The sequence below is a fragment of the Triturus cristatus genome, chromosome 5_2, assembly GCF_964204655.1.
Source record: "Triturus cristatus chromosome 5_2, aTriCri1.1, whole genome shotgun sequence".
Lineage (NCBI taxonomy): Eukaryota > Metazoa > Chordata > Amphibia > Caudata > Salamandridae > Triturus > Triturus cristatus.
This window is the reverse complement of record NC_140588.1, coordinates 870,821,569-870,838,764: the sequence shown is the minus strand read 5'-3', so window position 1 is coordinate 870,838,764 and position 17,196 is coordinate 870,821,569.

The following is a 17,196-nucleotide window of genomic DNA, read 5'->3' as shown; positions in this document are numbered from 1 at the left end:
AGCGGAGATTGGAGACAGGGGAAGAGGTTCCTGCCTAGAAGGGAGGGAGGAGCGAATATGCGGGGAATGAGTTGGGTGCTCCCTGGGGTGGTACACGCCTACATACAGTCCAGAACAGTATTAATGATCATGGGGGGAGACGGTGTGATCAGGGTGTCTAAGCTTCCATCCGCAGGTGATGGGTTACCAAGTATCTGGTGTCCGCGCCTCTGATAGTCTCCCTGTGAGGAGTTCTCTGCTTGAATAGGATCCCGATGGACCTCATGGGAAATCCAAAGGAATAGTATTCCCTCACGAATGTCACTTGACCTTTTCAGAAATATGCCTAGAAACAGTCACCTGGTGAAGCTTTCCAGGTGTACTTGTGTGAATGTTTGTGAATTCCAGTACACAAAGAAAGTAAGTGGAGGTGGAGGTGAAGATCTCCACTTGTACTTTTCCTACTTTGTGAATTGCGTCCTATAATTTTTGAAATATTCTCATTTTAATTCTGACCATTATCAATAGAGGATTCCTTGAGAAGTTTAGTAATGCAGTCTCACACCCATCATAGAGTAGCAGTCTCAAACTACTGAAAACATTCTCACACCCTTCATAGATTAAGAGTCTGGCACTCCTGGTCCCACTGTCATCTTCCACACAGCATATCCACCACACAATATTTACAGCACTTACATCCTTCATACACTATCAGTCTCCCACTACCAACCGCACTCTCCCTCTCCTAAAAACTATCCATCTTTCACTACTCACAAAACTGCAATTCCCTTCATATAATAGCAGGCGCGCTGTAGACAGCAGAGTCACATCCCTCACCCTATGGACAGGTCCTCTACATGAGGGCCTTGCAAATGACAGTCATTGCATCTTTTAAAATAGCAAGCCATGATGTATTTACCAAAGTGTATTAGCAGGCTATGTCCTATGACCATAAGAGGTAAATATCTAATAGCATTGCCTCGATTATTTATTAAGGTATGTACACTTCTACTGAATTAAGGCATTTTTAAATTTAATTTCATATCCAATTATGGCACATCCCCAAAAACTGCCAATAGCAATTTTTCTTCTTCTTCTTTGTCTTCTTCCTCTGCTTCCTCTTCTTTTTATTATTATGCTGTTCTCGGTTTTGCTTTCATCAGCATTTGATTTAATTGTTACATTTATAAAGTGCTGGCTGTCACTCCGAAAGGAGCATCCTGGCGCTGGCGGGAGGAAGGTTGAGATGAAACCTCGGGGACCCTAGATGAGGGATAGGCAGAATTCGGCTTAGGATCCGAAAATCCAAGTTTTCAGTGCCTTCCTGAACTGTGTCTTTGTTTTCAGCAGCCTCAGGTGTGTTGGCAAGAGGTTCCAAGCTTTAGTTCCTAATGCGGCTACTGTTTTTCCTTCCTTGGTTTTGTACCCAAAGTGGGGGGTTTGAGGAGGTTTGATGATGAGGGTCTGAGAGTCCTGGTCGAGGTGTATGGGGTGAATCTGTCTGAGAGGTACGTTGGGCCTAAGTTTAGTATCTTAAATAGGATTCTCCTATGTAGTGGAAGCCAATGGAGGGTTTTAAGTGCTGCTGATGCGGAGGACCTACGTGGTAGTTTCAGGACTATGCGGCCGCAGCTTGTTGTACCACTTGTAGTCTTTTTAGTGTTTGTTTAGCATATAATTGCTATTTTGGGTTTGGAAATATCTGTGTATAGAGAAGAGTTTTTGAAGGTCTAAGACTCAGTTGTACCTGCAGCTTTACAAAGACTCTGGGCACAAATTGAAAGGGACATTTCATATTATTTCACTATTAGGATTTGAATAGTTTATATAAGTAATGCTATTATCTTTGGTCATCACTTCATAATTGTAGTCTACCTGTTCACTTGTATTACAACTAAGGGCATCAAATAAACGATCACCAATCAAAGTGAAAGAGAAAAACACACATAAAGTAATCAGGACAGACCTTGTCAATAAACCCTTCATGATTTTGACCACAGAACACAGATTCCATGACTTCTGAGATGCTAAAACGAGGCACAGAAAAGATATGTATTACTTTGAAACACTTTACCAACACATCATTTATCCTTGAAGTGCATTTGGGGGTGCCTATTCAGCTAGAGTCAGATATAGAAGAGTAAAGCCATTTATAGGGTTATAAACATAAGAGGCAAGATAAGTGACACAAGCATCTGCTTCCTATCAGTTTCAGATCTTTTGATCTTGGTGGATCGAGTCCCGCCGTGGCTTCCTTAGCGGTACAAAAGGGGGTGGTGATGGACGGAGCATCAGAACCAATCAAACACTCACACCCAGTCAGCAGATCTGGGTTTGATCCATCACCGTTCTTTGGCCCACTCTGCCACCCCAGTTCAGACATGGCCTTATGCAAATCAGTCTGACCCTGTGCCTCATGGGAACAGTCCAGCCCGAACTGCCAAGCCATGCCTTCCCTGGACCGGAAACAAGCTTCCTAGGACCGGTTTCTGGCATTTCAGCCATCGTCAGCCAGGCTTGCTTGAATCCGGTGGCAAAGTGAGCAAGGGACCCACGTCTGAGCATACCCTGCCAACTTATGGCGAACAAAGCGGTACAAAAGGGGGTGGTGATGGACTGTTCCCATGAGGCACAGGGTCAGACTGATTTGCATATGGCCATGTCTGAACTGGGGTGGCAGAGTGGGCTAAAGAACGGTGATGGATCAAACCCAGATCTGTTGACTGGGTGGGAGTGTTTGATTGGTTCTGATGCTCCGTCCATCACCACCCCCTTTTGTACCGCTTTGTTCGCCATAAGTTGGCAGGGTATGCTCAGACGTGAGTCCCTTGCTCACTTTGCCACTGGATTCAAGCAAGCCTGGCTGAAGACAGCTGAAATGCCAGAAACCGGTCCTAGGAAGCTTGTTTCCGGTCCAGGGAAGGCATGGCTTCGCAGTTCGGGCTGGACTGTTCCCATGAGGCACAGGGTCAGACTGATTTGTATATGGCCATGTCTGAACTGGGGTGGCAGAGTGGGCTAAAGAACGGTGATGGATCAAACCCAGATCTGTTGACTGGGTGGGAGTGTTTGATTGGTTCTGATGCTCCGTCCATCACCACCCCCTTTTGTACCGCTTTGTTCGCAATAAGTTGGCAGGGTATGCTCAGACGTGAGTCCCTTGCTCACTTTGCCACTGGATTCAAGCAAGCCTGGCTGAAGACGGCTGAAATGCCAGAAACCAGTCCTAGGAAGCTTGTTTCCGGTCCAGGGAAGGCATGGCTTCGCAGTTCGGGCTGGACTGTTCCCATGAGGCACAGGGTCAGACTGATTTGCATATGGCCATGTCTGAACTGGGGTGGCAGAGTGGGCTAAAGAACGGTGATGGATCAAACCCAGATCTGTTGACTGGGTGGGAGTGTTTGATTGGTTCTGATGCTCCGTCCATCACCACCCCCTTTTGTGGCTTCCTTAGCGGGCATCCCACCCGCCAACTTGACTGTCCACATGCCCTATTGAGATGTTAGCCTGTCCCTTGATTAAAGTCTGCCATGGTCCCGCCGTCACCGCCAGGCAATACCGACCAAGTCCATGGCAGAGGAGGTAAAAGCGACTGTCTGAGGGAGGACTACGAGTTTCTCCACCAGGCCAATCACAATGTACCTTCCTGCCCACGTCTCTGTGTCATTAAATCCCCCACACCTGAGTTGGTGGAATGGAAAGGATATATGGCAGAAACTCACCTTTTCTCACTTACTCACTTCTTGTTCCACCATGCATCCAATTCTCAAGTCCTCCCGCAGCTGCTTGATGACGAACAAAACCAACACTGTCGTGGACAAAATCGATGGTAAGATGCGCTCTTACATGTTTCCTATTGACTTTTTCTGTGAACATATGCACAGGGCTCCTGAATTTATCAATGTCTCTTAAAACAATAGCATATCAATGTGCAATGCATATGAAATTAAATGAAATGAAAATAACATTTATAAACCAGCCTGAGGGTTACTAACCGCTAAACCAAGCAGGGCTTGTTTATACAGACCCAGCAACGCAACTTAGGAGGAAAAAAGCAATTTTTAAGAGATTTTTTAAACACAGAAAAAGCATCAAACTTATCAGTGTGAACAGGTAAGGTGTTCCATATCTGCGCTGCAGCCCTTGAAAAGAAATGGCTGACCCATCTCACCTTGCGAAACCTAGGAATGATGACTTTCTTGGCTGAAGAGGATATGAGCAACCTGTGAGGGACATACCAATTAGTAAGTGCAGAGAGATGCTTGGAACATTCATGATGAAGGGCCGGAAAGACCAGGCATAAAGCCTTAAACACAACCCGCTTTCTGACAGGGAGCCAATCTAACAAGTGACTACCCCTCTCTAACAGAGGGACGTTTAGGTATGTTAAGACTGTGACAAGCAGATGCATTCTGCACCACTTGCAGTCTAGTCGGTAGGGAATCATTAATGTTCAGATAGATGGCACTGCAATAATACAACCTGGATGAAATTAAAGCAATCAGCACTGAATGGCACATTTTGATCAGGAGAAAAGGAACAATTTTTTTGAGTGTCCTGATTAAATGAAGGCAAGTACTTGCAGTACGATTAACCTGTGCCTCAAAAGTAGAAATATACAAAATGACCACGAGATTTGTAGCCGCTTTCCTAGGAATAGGCAAAGAGCCACATTCTTCAGGCCACCAACTATTTGACCAAATCGAATCTTAAGTGCCATAAACCAGGACCTCAGTTTTATCTATGTTGAGCTTTAAAAAATATATCTCTTAAGCCAAGGCGCCGATCACGATCCTTTAAAAACCGGGTACGAACCGTCGGACGGAGCATATTCTCCGTCCGACGCGTACCCGGTCGTAACAATATACAAACATGGAATTACGATTCGCATGGAAACACCATTTCCGTACGAATCGTACAAAACCCCGACCGACCAAAATAAACATACAAATGCGATCCGGGAAAGCGCCGACGTGACGTCGGGACGCACGCAGCCTGCCATTCACAAACCAGGAATTACGATTCGCACCGACGTCATCCCGCACGGACAATATTTTCCGGCTGCCAAAAACTGCCGGGAAATCAGGACGACGCGAACAAGGAGGACCTGTACGTGACGGACAGACATGGACCCGAACCTACGTGCCATCCCGGCCCTCATAGCAGTCGACCTCCTCTACAGGTTCCGACGCAGACGCCGCAGAAGGTCAGAACAACTAAGGGAGGGAGGAAAGGGGGGAGCAGGACCAGGGGCAGGCCACAAAACCACCACCAAAGTCACACAGCACACATGCCCTGGACATACCTAACCCCCAGGCCCTGGTCACTACGAAGGGGTGGGGGCGTGTCCTGCAAAGCCAGCGTCCGCCACAACGGAAGTGCCTGACGACGCGAACCGGCAACACAACTATACAGGTACGTCCCGTACCCACGCCTTAAGAGCGTGGGTACGAGTTGTACCACGCCCACACCTACGTCACCCCAACAATGGCAGGACGGCTGTACCCACGTGGCAAAGGCCTGGGTACGGCCCACACAAGCATTCCACAGCGTGGGCACGGGTACGTACGGACCGTACCCCCACCCGCGTATGCATGGAGCGTACCCCCCACCCCAACCGTGTATGTACGACCCGTACCCTCACCCGCGTATGCATGGAGCGTACCCCCCACCCCAACCGTGTATGTACGACCCGTACCCTCACCCGCGTATGCATAGAGCGTACTCCCCACCCCAACCGTGTATGTACGACCCGTACCCTCACCCGCGGACGTATGGAGCGTACCCCCACCCCAACAGTGTAAGTACGACCCGTACCCTCACCCGCGGACGTATAGAGCGTACCCCCCACCCCAACAGTGTAAGTACGACCCGTACCCCCACCCGCGTATGCATGGAGCGTACCCCAACCCCAACAGTGTAAGTACGACCCGTACCCTCACCCGCGGACGTATGGAGCATACCCCCCACCCCAACAGTGTAAGTACGACCCGTACCCCCACCCGCGTATGCATGGAGCGTACCCCAACCCCAACAGTGTAAGTACGACCCGTACCCCCACCTCGTATGCATGGAGCATACCCCAACCCCAACAGTGTAAGTACGACCCGTACCCTCACCCGCGGACGTATGGAGCGTACCCCCCACCCCAACAGTGTAAGTACGACCCGTACACCCACCCGCGTATGCATGGAGTGTACCCCAACCCCAACTGTGTAAGTACGACCCGTACCCCCACCTCGTATGCATGGAGTGTACCCCAACCCCAACAGTGTAAGTACGACCCGTACCCCCACCTCGTATGCATGGAGCGTACCCCAACCCCAACAGTGTATGTACGTACCGTACCACCACCCCAACAGTGTAAGTACGACCCATACCCCACCCGCGTACATATGGAGCGTACTCCCACCCCAACAGTGTAAGTACGAACCGTACCCCCACCTCGTATGCATGGAGCGTACCCCAACCCCCACAGGGTATGTACGTACCGTACCACCACCCCAACAGTGTAAGTACGACCCGTACCCCACCCGCGTACGTATGGAGCGTACTCCCACCCCAACAGTGTAAGTACGAACCGTACCCCCACCTCGTATGCATGGAGCGTACCCCAACCCCAACAGTGTATGTACGTACCGTACCACCACCCCAACAGTGTAAGTACGACCCGTACCCCACCCGCGTACGTATGGAGCGTACTCCCACCCCAACAGTGTAAGTACGAACCGTACCCCCATGGAGCGAACCCACACACGTGTATGTTCTAAGCGTACATATTGTTAAATAGGAGGGGTGTGTGCCTATCACTCCCAGCAGTGGCCAGACAGAGGAGGGGTGTGTGCAGAGTCCTCCCAGCAGTGCCCAGACACAGGAGGGGTGTGTGCAGAGTCCTCCCAGTAGTGCCCAGACACAGGAGGGGTGGGTGCAGAGTCCTCCCAGCAGTGCCCAGACACAGGAGGGGTGGGTGTAGAGTCCCCCCAGCAGTGCCCAGACGCAGGAGGGGTGGGTGCCTATCACTCCCAGCAGTGCCCAGACGCAGGAGGGGTGGGTGCCTATCACTCCCAGCAGTGCCCAGACAGAGGAGGGGTGTGTGCAAAGTCCTCCCAGCAGTGCCCAGAGACAGGAGGGGTGTGTGCAGAGTCCTCCCAGCAGTGCCCAGACACAGGAGGGGTGGGTGTAGAGTCCTCCCAGCAGTGCCCAGACACAGGAGGGGTGGGTGCAGAGTCCTCCCAGCAGTGCCCAGACACAGGAGGGGTGGGTGCAGAGTCCTCCCAGCAGTGCCCAGACACAGGAGGGGTGGGTGCAGAGTCCTCCCAGCAGTGCCCAGACACAGGAGGGGTGGGTGCCTATCACTCCCAGCAGTGGCCAGACGCAGGAGGGGTGGGTGCCTATCACTCCCAGCAGTGCCCAGACAGAGGAGGGGTGTGTGCAGAGTCCTCCCAGCAGTGCCAAGAGACAGGAGGGGTGTGTGCAGAGTCCTCCCAGAAGTGCCCAGGCACAGGAGGGGTGGGTGCAGAGTCCTCCCAAGAGTGCCCAGACACAGGAGGGGTGGGTGCAGAGTCCTCCCAGCAGTGCCCAGACACAGGAGGGGTGGGTGCAGAGTCCTCCCAGCAGTGCCCATACACAGGAGGGGTGGGTGCAGAGTCCTCCCAGCAGTGCCCAGACACAGGAGGGGTGGGTGCCTATCACTCCCAGCAGTGCCCAGACGCAGGAGAGGTGGGTGCCTATCACTCCCAGCAGTGCCCAGACAGAGGAGGGGTGTGTGCAGAGTCCTCCCAGCAGTGCCCAGAGACAGGAGGGGTGTGTGCAGAGTCCTCCCAGCAGTGCCTAGACACAGGAGGGGTGGGTGCAGAGTCCTCCCAGCAGTGCCCAGACACAGGAGGGGTGGGTGCAGAGTCCTCCCAGCAGTGCCCAGACACAGGAGGGGTGGGTGCCTATCACTCCCAGCAGTGCCCAGACACAGGAGGGGTGGGTGCAGAGTCCTCCCAGCAGTGCCCAGACACAGGAGGGGTGGGTGCAGAGTCCTCCCAGCAATGCCCAGACACAGGAGGGGTGGGTGCAGAGTCCTCCCAGCAGTGCCCAGAAGCAGGAGGGGTGGGTGCCTATCACTCCCAGCAGTGCCCAGACAGAGGAGGGGTGTGTGCAGAGTCCTCCCAGCAGTGCCCAGACACAGGAGGGGTGGGTGCAGAGTCCTCCCAGCAGTGCCCAGACACAGGAGGGGTGGGTGTAGAGTCCTCCCAGCAGTGCCCAGACACAGGAGGGGTGGGTGCAGAGTCCTCCCAGCAGTGCCCAGACACAGGAGGGGTGGGTGCAGAGTCCTCCCAGCAGTGCCCAGACACAGGAGGGGTGGGTGCCTATCACTCCCAGCAGTGCCCAGACGCAGGAGAGGTGGGTGCCTATCACTCCCAGCAGTGCCCAGACAGAGGAGGGGTGTGTGCAGAGTCCTCCCAGCAGTGCCCAGAGACAGGAGGGGTGTGTGCAGAGTCCTCCCAGCAGTGCCTAGACACAGGAGGGGTGGGTGCAGAGTCCTCCCAGCAGTGCCCAGACACAGGAGGGGTGGGTGCAGAGTCCTCCCAGCAGTGCCCAGACACAGGAGGGGTGGGTGCCTATCACTCCCAGCAGTGCCCAGACACAGGAGGGGTGGGTGCAGAGTCCTCCCAGCAGTGCCCAGACACAGGAGGGGTGGGTGCAGAGTCCTCCCAGCAGTGCCCAGACACAGGAGGGGTGGGTGCAGAGTCCTCCCAGCAGTGCCCAGAATCAGGAGGGGTGGGTGCCTATCACTCCCAGCAGTGCCCAGACAGAGGAGGGGTGTGTGCAGAGTCCTCCCAGCAGTGCCCAGACACAGGAGGGGTGGGTGCAGAGTCCTCCCAGCAGTGCCCAGACACAGGAGGGGTGGGTGTAGAGTCCTCCCAGCAGTGCCCAGACACAGGAGGGGTGGGTGCAGAGTCCTCCCAGCAGTGCCCAGACACAGGAGGGGTGGGTGCAGAGTCCTCCCAGCAGTGCCAAGACACAGGAGGGGTGGGTGCCTATCACTCCCAGCAGTGCCCAGACAGAGGAGGGGTGTGTGCAGAGTCCTCCCAGCAGTGCCCAGACACAGGAGGGGTGGGTGTAGAGTCCTCCCAGCAGTGCCCAGGCACAGGAGGGGTGGGTGCAGAGCCCTCCCAGCAGTGCCCAGACACAGGAGGGGTGGGTGCAGAGTCCTCCCAGCAGGGCCAAGACACAGGAGGGGTGGGTGCCTATCACTCCCAGCAGTGCCCAGACAGAGGAGGGGTGTGTGCAGAGTCCTCCCAGCAGTGCCCAGACACAGGAGGGGTGGGTGCAGAGTCCTCCCAGCAGTGCCCAGACACAGGAGGGGTGGGTGTAGAGTCCTCCCAGCAGTGCCCAGACACAGGAGGGGTGGGTGCAGAGTCCTCCCAGCAGTGCCCAGACACAGGAGGGGTGTGTGCCTATCACTCCCAGCAGTGCCCAGACGCAGGAGGGGTGTGTGCCTAACACTCACAGCAGTGCCCATGTTACGCAAAGGGTGGAGTAGCCAAAGATACCATGCCCACAAATTTCAGTCAGGTGCACAAAGATCCTGCAGTACATGTACCACATGTGTGCGAGGCTGGGAGTATACGTATGCTTAGCGCAGAAAAGAAAACATGTCCACATGAAGTAATGTCAATAGTCCACATACACAAATACAATGACTACCAAGGATGCCACGAATGATGCAGGTGGAGACATTGCTCAGCATGCATGTGCAAAGTTGAAGGAGTCCGTCACACACCCACATAATGTACACACAGCTCAGCGCTAAATATTGGGAACACCCTGCAGGGAAGATGTCAGGGTACACAGAGCAAGGAATACACCTTTGGACAATTTCACCATGCAGCAACTGCTTACATGAACAGAGAAACCTAGCTAACACCGTGTGATGGCACACAGATCCCAGGGTCCCCCCTATGACCAGCACACTACTACATTTCCCACACACCCAACACATGAACACCACCCAAAACCATGTAGCAGCCCCACCAACAGCAATACCAGCAAAGCAGTAGTGTTCCAAGAGGAAAAAAATAAATTGCTTTATTCAGCATGAACCAAAAAAGTCTTGTTTGTAGGAAGTTCAATATTTACAAAGCCCATAGGGCAGTCCAGAAGTCACAGCTGGATGGGGGACACAGTGGGATGCGTGTCCCCTAGCTTGCCTGCACAGTTAGATTCCGTCGTCTTCCACAGGGGTGAGGGCATCATGTGGGGGGGGAAGAACCAGGCACCGCAGGGACAGGAGGGCGAAGGGTAGGCGTCGTGGGTGCAGGGATGGAGGACTCCACCACAGGGGGTGGGGCAGGGCCAAAGGCGGAGGCCAGGATCTCGCTGCACACCTTAGCAAGGTCCTCCAGGGAATCCCCTGCACCCGAAGGAGCCACAGGCCCCAAGGAGGGGGGGGTCAGAGGGATGGGTCGCAGCGCCACTGGGGGAGCGTGTAGACGGGGGGGAATCAACCACCCTGACCGGGGACTCCCTTGACCGCTTGCGGGGTGGTGTCACTGTGGGGCTCAGGGACAGAGCGGCCATGAAGGAGTCTTTGTGTGATATGTGGCCAGGAGAGCTGAGGGGAGGGGATTTGGGGGAGTGGATTGGGTGGAATGCGGACTCCCACTCTGGCTGCGTGTCTTACGTTTGCCCCCCGACCCAGTGGGTGTGCCTACTTCACCCTGTGTGTGCGTGCGAGGAGGTGTGCGTATGACCTTCCCTGCTGGTGTGGTGCCTGTGTCTGTTGTGGTGTGTGCATGCGTACGTCTGGGTGTACGTGGGACAGGCATGGGAGTGGGAAGTGTGGATGGGGCATGGGTAGGGGGTAGGACGTAGCGCTGCAGGAGACCCACTGCTGCAGTCAGTGTCGAGTCTATGGACCTCAGCAACTGCCGTTGGTCAGCCTGCGATGAAAAAATGCCCTCCAAGTATGCCTCCATGTTGTGCAGCACTTGGCTGTGGCCATGGAGGACATTAAGGATCGCAGCCTGACCAACCTGCAACTGCCGCTGGATGTCCACAGACTCGGCATTGGCGGCAGCAGTGGAGACAGGGGCAGGGGGTGCGGTGCCTGGCAGGAAGGAGACATGTGGTGACCGTGGACGTTGGGAAGGGACACGAGCAAGTGGGAGGCGGCTGATGGCAATGGAGGGGGCGGGGTGCGATGTTGTGCCGCTGTCAGCTGGTGGTGCAGCCTCCGCCCACTCGGAGAGATCATCCTCGGACCCGTCCGCTTCATATTCGGTGGTGCCAGTGGACAGGTCCTCGGCCTCACTCTCCTCCGCCTCTGTAACACTCAATGTGCCAGCCACGATGTCAACGCTGGCACTGGTGCTTGGTCCCTCCGCTCCGTCTGTGCTCATGTCTCCCTGCGTGTCCCCCGACGATGCTGTGGGCAAGGTGAAGAGACAGCAATTAATCACACACCTGTATACATATGTCACATGAGTCCAATCTACGTAGGTTACAGTGCATAGCCTGAAAAGTAAGATCAGTAACATCTACAAAACAAGGTACAGATGTAGGGCATGCAACACACAGTTGGTTGACCCACCATGCCAATGAAAATCCATGGAGAGCATGACACAATAGCAAATGACATGAAATGGAGTTTGACAGAGGAGCCAGGCCCTGGGGACAATCCAGCACTGCATCTGCACCACACAGCGTTGCCGACAATAGGGATGAGGAGGGGCCAAATCCATGAGCTTGAGGCACATGCTGCATAGGTAATACTGAAAACATGCCCAACATGACTGGCTCACTGCACCTTGAGTGTATGTCCAGCCAAACATCACACACTGGCCAGAACTAGCAAGGAGATTTCAGGTTTTGACATGTAGGCTTGCCCCGCACCAACCACCCCCTACATGAGACAATCTGTTGAGACACAGGTGGCACGTACACCTCTTAGTCTGGGTGAAATACACAGGGGATGCATAAATGCAAGATTGGACGCCAAATACCCGAGGTGCGCCTGTCCAAATAATCATATACAAATGGCCAGCATCAGATGATTGTAACAAGACACACAGGCACTGGCCACTGTGACTATGAACAAGGAAAATCAGGTCAGGCTGTACAGTGGACACTTGTACTACATTTCACGTCAATATACATGGTGCCAGGGGACAATGGCACAGAGCACAACCTATGCTGTAGACACTGAGAGTGTCCACGTTTTGTGATGACACACATGACACCTCGGAAAATATGCCCCAGGGGACAGTAGTGGCAACACAGCTCCATGGTCCTGAATGGGAATGACTGGAACACACGCCACCATCCCTGCTCTATGCGTATCGCACACACTTATGCACATCATGTGACAGGCCACAACATAGGACATGCGCACTGTAAGGCATGACACTTGTGAGACTAACTCCCATGTCTGGACTCAGCATCAGTGCCAACTGACATGGAACCCACATGTACTGAACTGGACAGGGCACAGGCAAGGTCCCAAAACCGGTTACACACCACCCCCACACATGATGCTACAGGCATAGTTCACGTGGAGAAAGTGCAAGCCTAGATAACCTTGTGAAGGAGTGACTACACACAGACCAGGGAACACATTGCAAGGAGGGGAAGGGAGGCAGGAGAGCACAGCTATACAGTGGGTAACTGGATCTGCACAGCACCTTTAAACCCTGGCAGTGTATCCATGCAACTGTGCACTTACAAATGCTGGTGAAACACAACAAGCACACATGTACCTACCCCCTTCCTGCTGCTGCATCTCCTGTAAGCGCCTCTCCAAGTCTGGAAAGACCACCGGCAGCACACGCTTGTGGATGTGGCTCAGTCGGCGGCGCCCGCGGTTCTTATGGCTCTCAGGTGAGTCCCCCAGCAGGACCTGTGCGATCCTCCGCGTCCAGCACCGGATATCCTGCCAGCGTTTCCTCACCTGGGACAGGCGCCGCTTCCGACCATCCGCACTCCTCACGGCGCTGACGGCGGTCAGCCATATCTGCTCCTTGGCAGAGGCGCCTACCTGTGAGGATGAACAAGTGACACTACATCAATACACCTGGCACATGTCACAGAGACACATATTAGAACACATTTGCTGTTTACAACAAGGCATAGTATGCATCCAACGCATTGCACCTTTGTCATAGGGACATGATCCTCTGGGGAAGGGCAAAAGCAGTACGTGCCATTGAAAGGACACAGGTGGAATGAGGGCAACTACACAATCAATGATCCAGGCTCACACTGTGCATCACAAGTTACACCAGGATAATGTGCAGCACCTCTAAGCAGTCACATGCCACAGGCCACTGACGCTACCGCAGCAGAGTACACAGACACACACAGGCACAGGACATTCACCTGCTGTTAGACCCGGCCCTCGTAACATAGCTAGACCTGACCCCTGCACCTCACACCAGGCCCCAAACCCTCGGCCTAGCCGATTCTTCCCACCCAAACTCACACGCACCCAACCCGGACTTCCCGTCCGTGGCCTTCCTCCTTTCGGCCACACCGGGCCCGCGTGCCCACTTCATGCAACAAGATGGCCGCCCAGCCCCGGCGCGACCCTGGCCTAGAGGCACCACTCCGGCTGGAGAACATCGCGCTCCCCCTGGGATGAGAGAGGGAGGAGCAGTTTCTATCACACCTCTGCGCTTCCCTGGGAAGGTGGGTTTCGATCGACCTGCCGGCCTCCCCGAGGGCTGGCTCCACGCCTGCTGGGTGTCTGGGACTCCTCCCGACCCGGCCCTGGAAGGATCAAAGGACAATGGCAGGAAACCCCAACAAGCGACCCCCCAGGTGACAAGACCCCTGCCTGCACAGACTCCGGACATCAAAGAGGAGTCGCCCTATAACAAGGGGTGCTCTGGGACTGTCCGGCAGATTCGCCTTGGAAACACCTGAGCCCTGCTGAGTGACTCACGGCTCCCTGAAGATCGTAAGACCTCCGAACTTGTGCTTGAGCCCTGCTGAGTGATTCGCGGCTCCCTGAAGATCGTAAGACCTCCGAACTTGTGCTTGAGCCCTGCTGAGTGACTCGCGGCTCCCTGAAGATCGTAAGACCTCCGAACTTGTGCTTGAGCCCTGCTGAGTGACTCGCGGCTCCCTGAAGATCGTAAGACCTCCGAACTTGTGCTTGAGCCCTGCTGAGTGACTCGCAGCTCCCTGAAGATCGTAAGACCTCCGAACTTGTGCTTGAACCCTGCTGAGTGACTCGCAGCTCCCACAGACTCTCGTGGTCCCGCCGGACCCCACGACGACAAGCTTATCCCCCAGCTCGAGGATTGTGAGCTGTGCGCCGGGTACGCTCCTGCATTTGATTCCTAACCCCAAAGACTGTCCCGCTACCTCCTAACCCCCCTCCAAGACCTTGTGAGCCCGCGCTCTACTTGTATATATTTTGCCTTGCTGATCATAAAGATCCTACCACTCGATCTGATAAAGATTTGCTCTTAAGAACTCCTCGTGTGGTGTCTCTCTGTCGTGTGGTGCCGAGTGTACGATCCTAGAAGCGAGGTTCCTCCCCTGAGGAGTCTCCCGCCAGTGCCCGGCTACGATACTTCGAGGCTGGGTCTCAGGGCAGTCAGGGCCCCCTCCGGGCCCCTCTGAGGTCGCCTTCTAACATTGGTGGCAAGCGACGGGATTCGGGCTCATCATCTAGAGATCGTACCGTGGACGGCTGACACACTACCGACAAAGATGGCAGAAGGAAACGCCGTGGTTCTCACAGAAAACGACACCAGTGCCGTGTTCCAGGTGGAACAGCTGGAAGAGTACACTCACAAAGAACTAAAACAATTCTGTAAGGAACTCACAATCGCTACCACTGGTCTCAACACCAAAGAAGATATGCAAAAGGCACTGAAAGCTTGGGTGGATTCTGGGGCCTCCCGCCCAGAAGGAGCAGGGGAGCCCGACGATGAAGCTGGACCCTCCCAAGGAGAACGCAATAGCAACCAGGTGCGAGGCTTCGTACCAGACGGGGGCCTATCCCCGGAGGAACTCGCAGACAGAGAAAAAAATCGCCATCACGAGCTCGAATTAGCTAAACTCAAAATTGAGGGCGAGTTGAAATTAGCCGAGAAAAAGCTAGCAGTAGAACAGTTGCGAGTACAAGGAGAACTAGAGGAGAAGAAACTCCAACGAGAACACGAGGGAAGGAGACTTCAACTGGAGCATGAACGCAGCTTGAAGAAAATAGAACTGAAAGCAAGAAGCGAAGAAGCGCGGCCCCCGGGGAAGCGGGAGGCGGCCGCCCCGGCGGAGCAGAAGGTCCACATCCCCAAGGATGTGGTCAAAGAATATTATAAAAATGATGACATTCAGCAGTGGTTCCGGGCCTACGAGGTCGCCATGACCTCCCATCGGGTCCCGCAGAAGGATTGGGGGGCTGGGTTGTGGGGACGATTCCTGAGCGAAGGGAGGGACACCCTGCTCGACCTACCCACCTCCATGCAGACCTCTTATGACCACATGAAAGCGGCCCTCCTCACGAGGTACGGCCTCACCCCGGAGATGTACCGCCAGCGGTTCCGGGACTGCCGGAAGATCCCGGGTACCACCTGGGTGGAAGATGTGAATTTCTTCAGCCGCGCCTTCGATGGGTGGATCAAGGGCAGCAAGGTAACCACCCTGGAAGAACTAACCGACCTTATGATGTGGGAACACCTGGCTGCGAACTGCTTTGTGGAACTACGCCAGCATCTGCTCGACAGCAAGCTCATGGACCCAAGAAAGCTGGCTGTCGAGGCGGATCACTGGACCAACACCCGGGTCTCCCGGGGCCCTGTAGGAGAATACCCCCGAGCCAGTCAGGGACCACCCCGCCAGAGAGGGGGGGGAACCAGGGAGGGCAGAGAGAGTCCCAGGCTAGTCCCCCGAAGTCCCAACCTCCACCTTTCCCGGCACCCCCACCAGCTGTATCCGGCCCCCCCCTGAGACGGGGGCACCGGGTAACCATCACTTGTTTTCGTTGCCAGAAGCCCGGGCATTACGCCAACGACCCTGAATGCCCCATGGCCCCACGCACCACCCAGGCAGCACCCCCCGCTAGACAAATAGCCTATGTAGCACTGGGGGAGGAGTTTGAGGAGGCCGAGGAGTGGGAACCCGCCGCTATGGCCCTAGTATCCTTAGGAGATAGAGAGATGGTCCCTGGGAGCCTCCTGCCCCCTAACACAAAGAAATATGGGCAGTTCGTAACGATCAATGGCCACCAAGTAGAAGCCCTCCGTGACACCGGGGCCAGCATCACCGGTGTCCTCAGCCATTTAGTCCCCGAAGACCAGGTCCTCCCCAACGTATTTTGCCCTGTCATTTCAGCCGACAACACAGAAAGCCTATGTAAGGTAGCCCTGGTGCCCTTTGAGTGGGGAGGGGTGGTCGGTAAACTGAAGGTCGCGGTAAGAACCTCCCAGCCCGTCGACTGTCTCCTGGGAACGACCTGGAAAGTTCCCCCTGGAGACAAGTCGAGCGCAAGACCCACCTAGGGATGATGGGCCTCCACTCGATCCATGGCGGCTCGACTGACCCCCCTGAGGGAAGTCGACGACGCCCCGACCCCTGAAGATAGGATGGTCCCAGCCGAGGGTCCCCACATTCCCCCACCAGAAGAGTCGATCGCCAGTGACGAACCCCCGCCTTCCGACTCCCCCCAAGTCACCGAGTTAGGCGATCTGCCCGAATTAGCCCAGTGGCACCACGAAGGGGGCCCCTCCCGAGAGGAGTTCTGCCGAGAGCAGGCTACCTGTCCTTCCCTGGTCGGGCCCTGGCAACAGGCAGAGGCCCAGGCCGCCAGCGACCAGACGGGGACGCACCGGGTGTATTGGGAGAATGACCTTTTTTACAGCGAACAGAAGTCGGTGGAGCTAGGGTCCGGCCGGGTGCTGGTGGTACCCCTACGCTTCCGAAACCTCCTCCTGGGTTTGGCCCACGACGTCCCCCTCGCAGGCCACTTGGGCCAGGACAAAACGTACAGTCGCCTCGTGACTCACTTCTACTGGCCCAGAATGAAAGCAGATGTAGAAGCCCACTGCAAGTCCTGCCCCACGTGCCAGGCCAGTGGGAAGAGCGGAGGAAAGCGCAAGGCTCCCCTCCAACCCTGCCCTGTCGTCAGTACCCCTTTTGAGCGGGTCGGGATGGACATTGTAGGACCCCGGGACCCCCTCCGGGTTCTCCACGTGAACCGCCTCAAGCCCCACTTTGTGC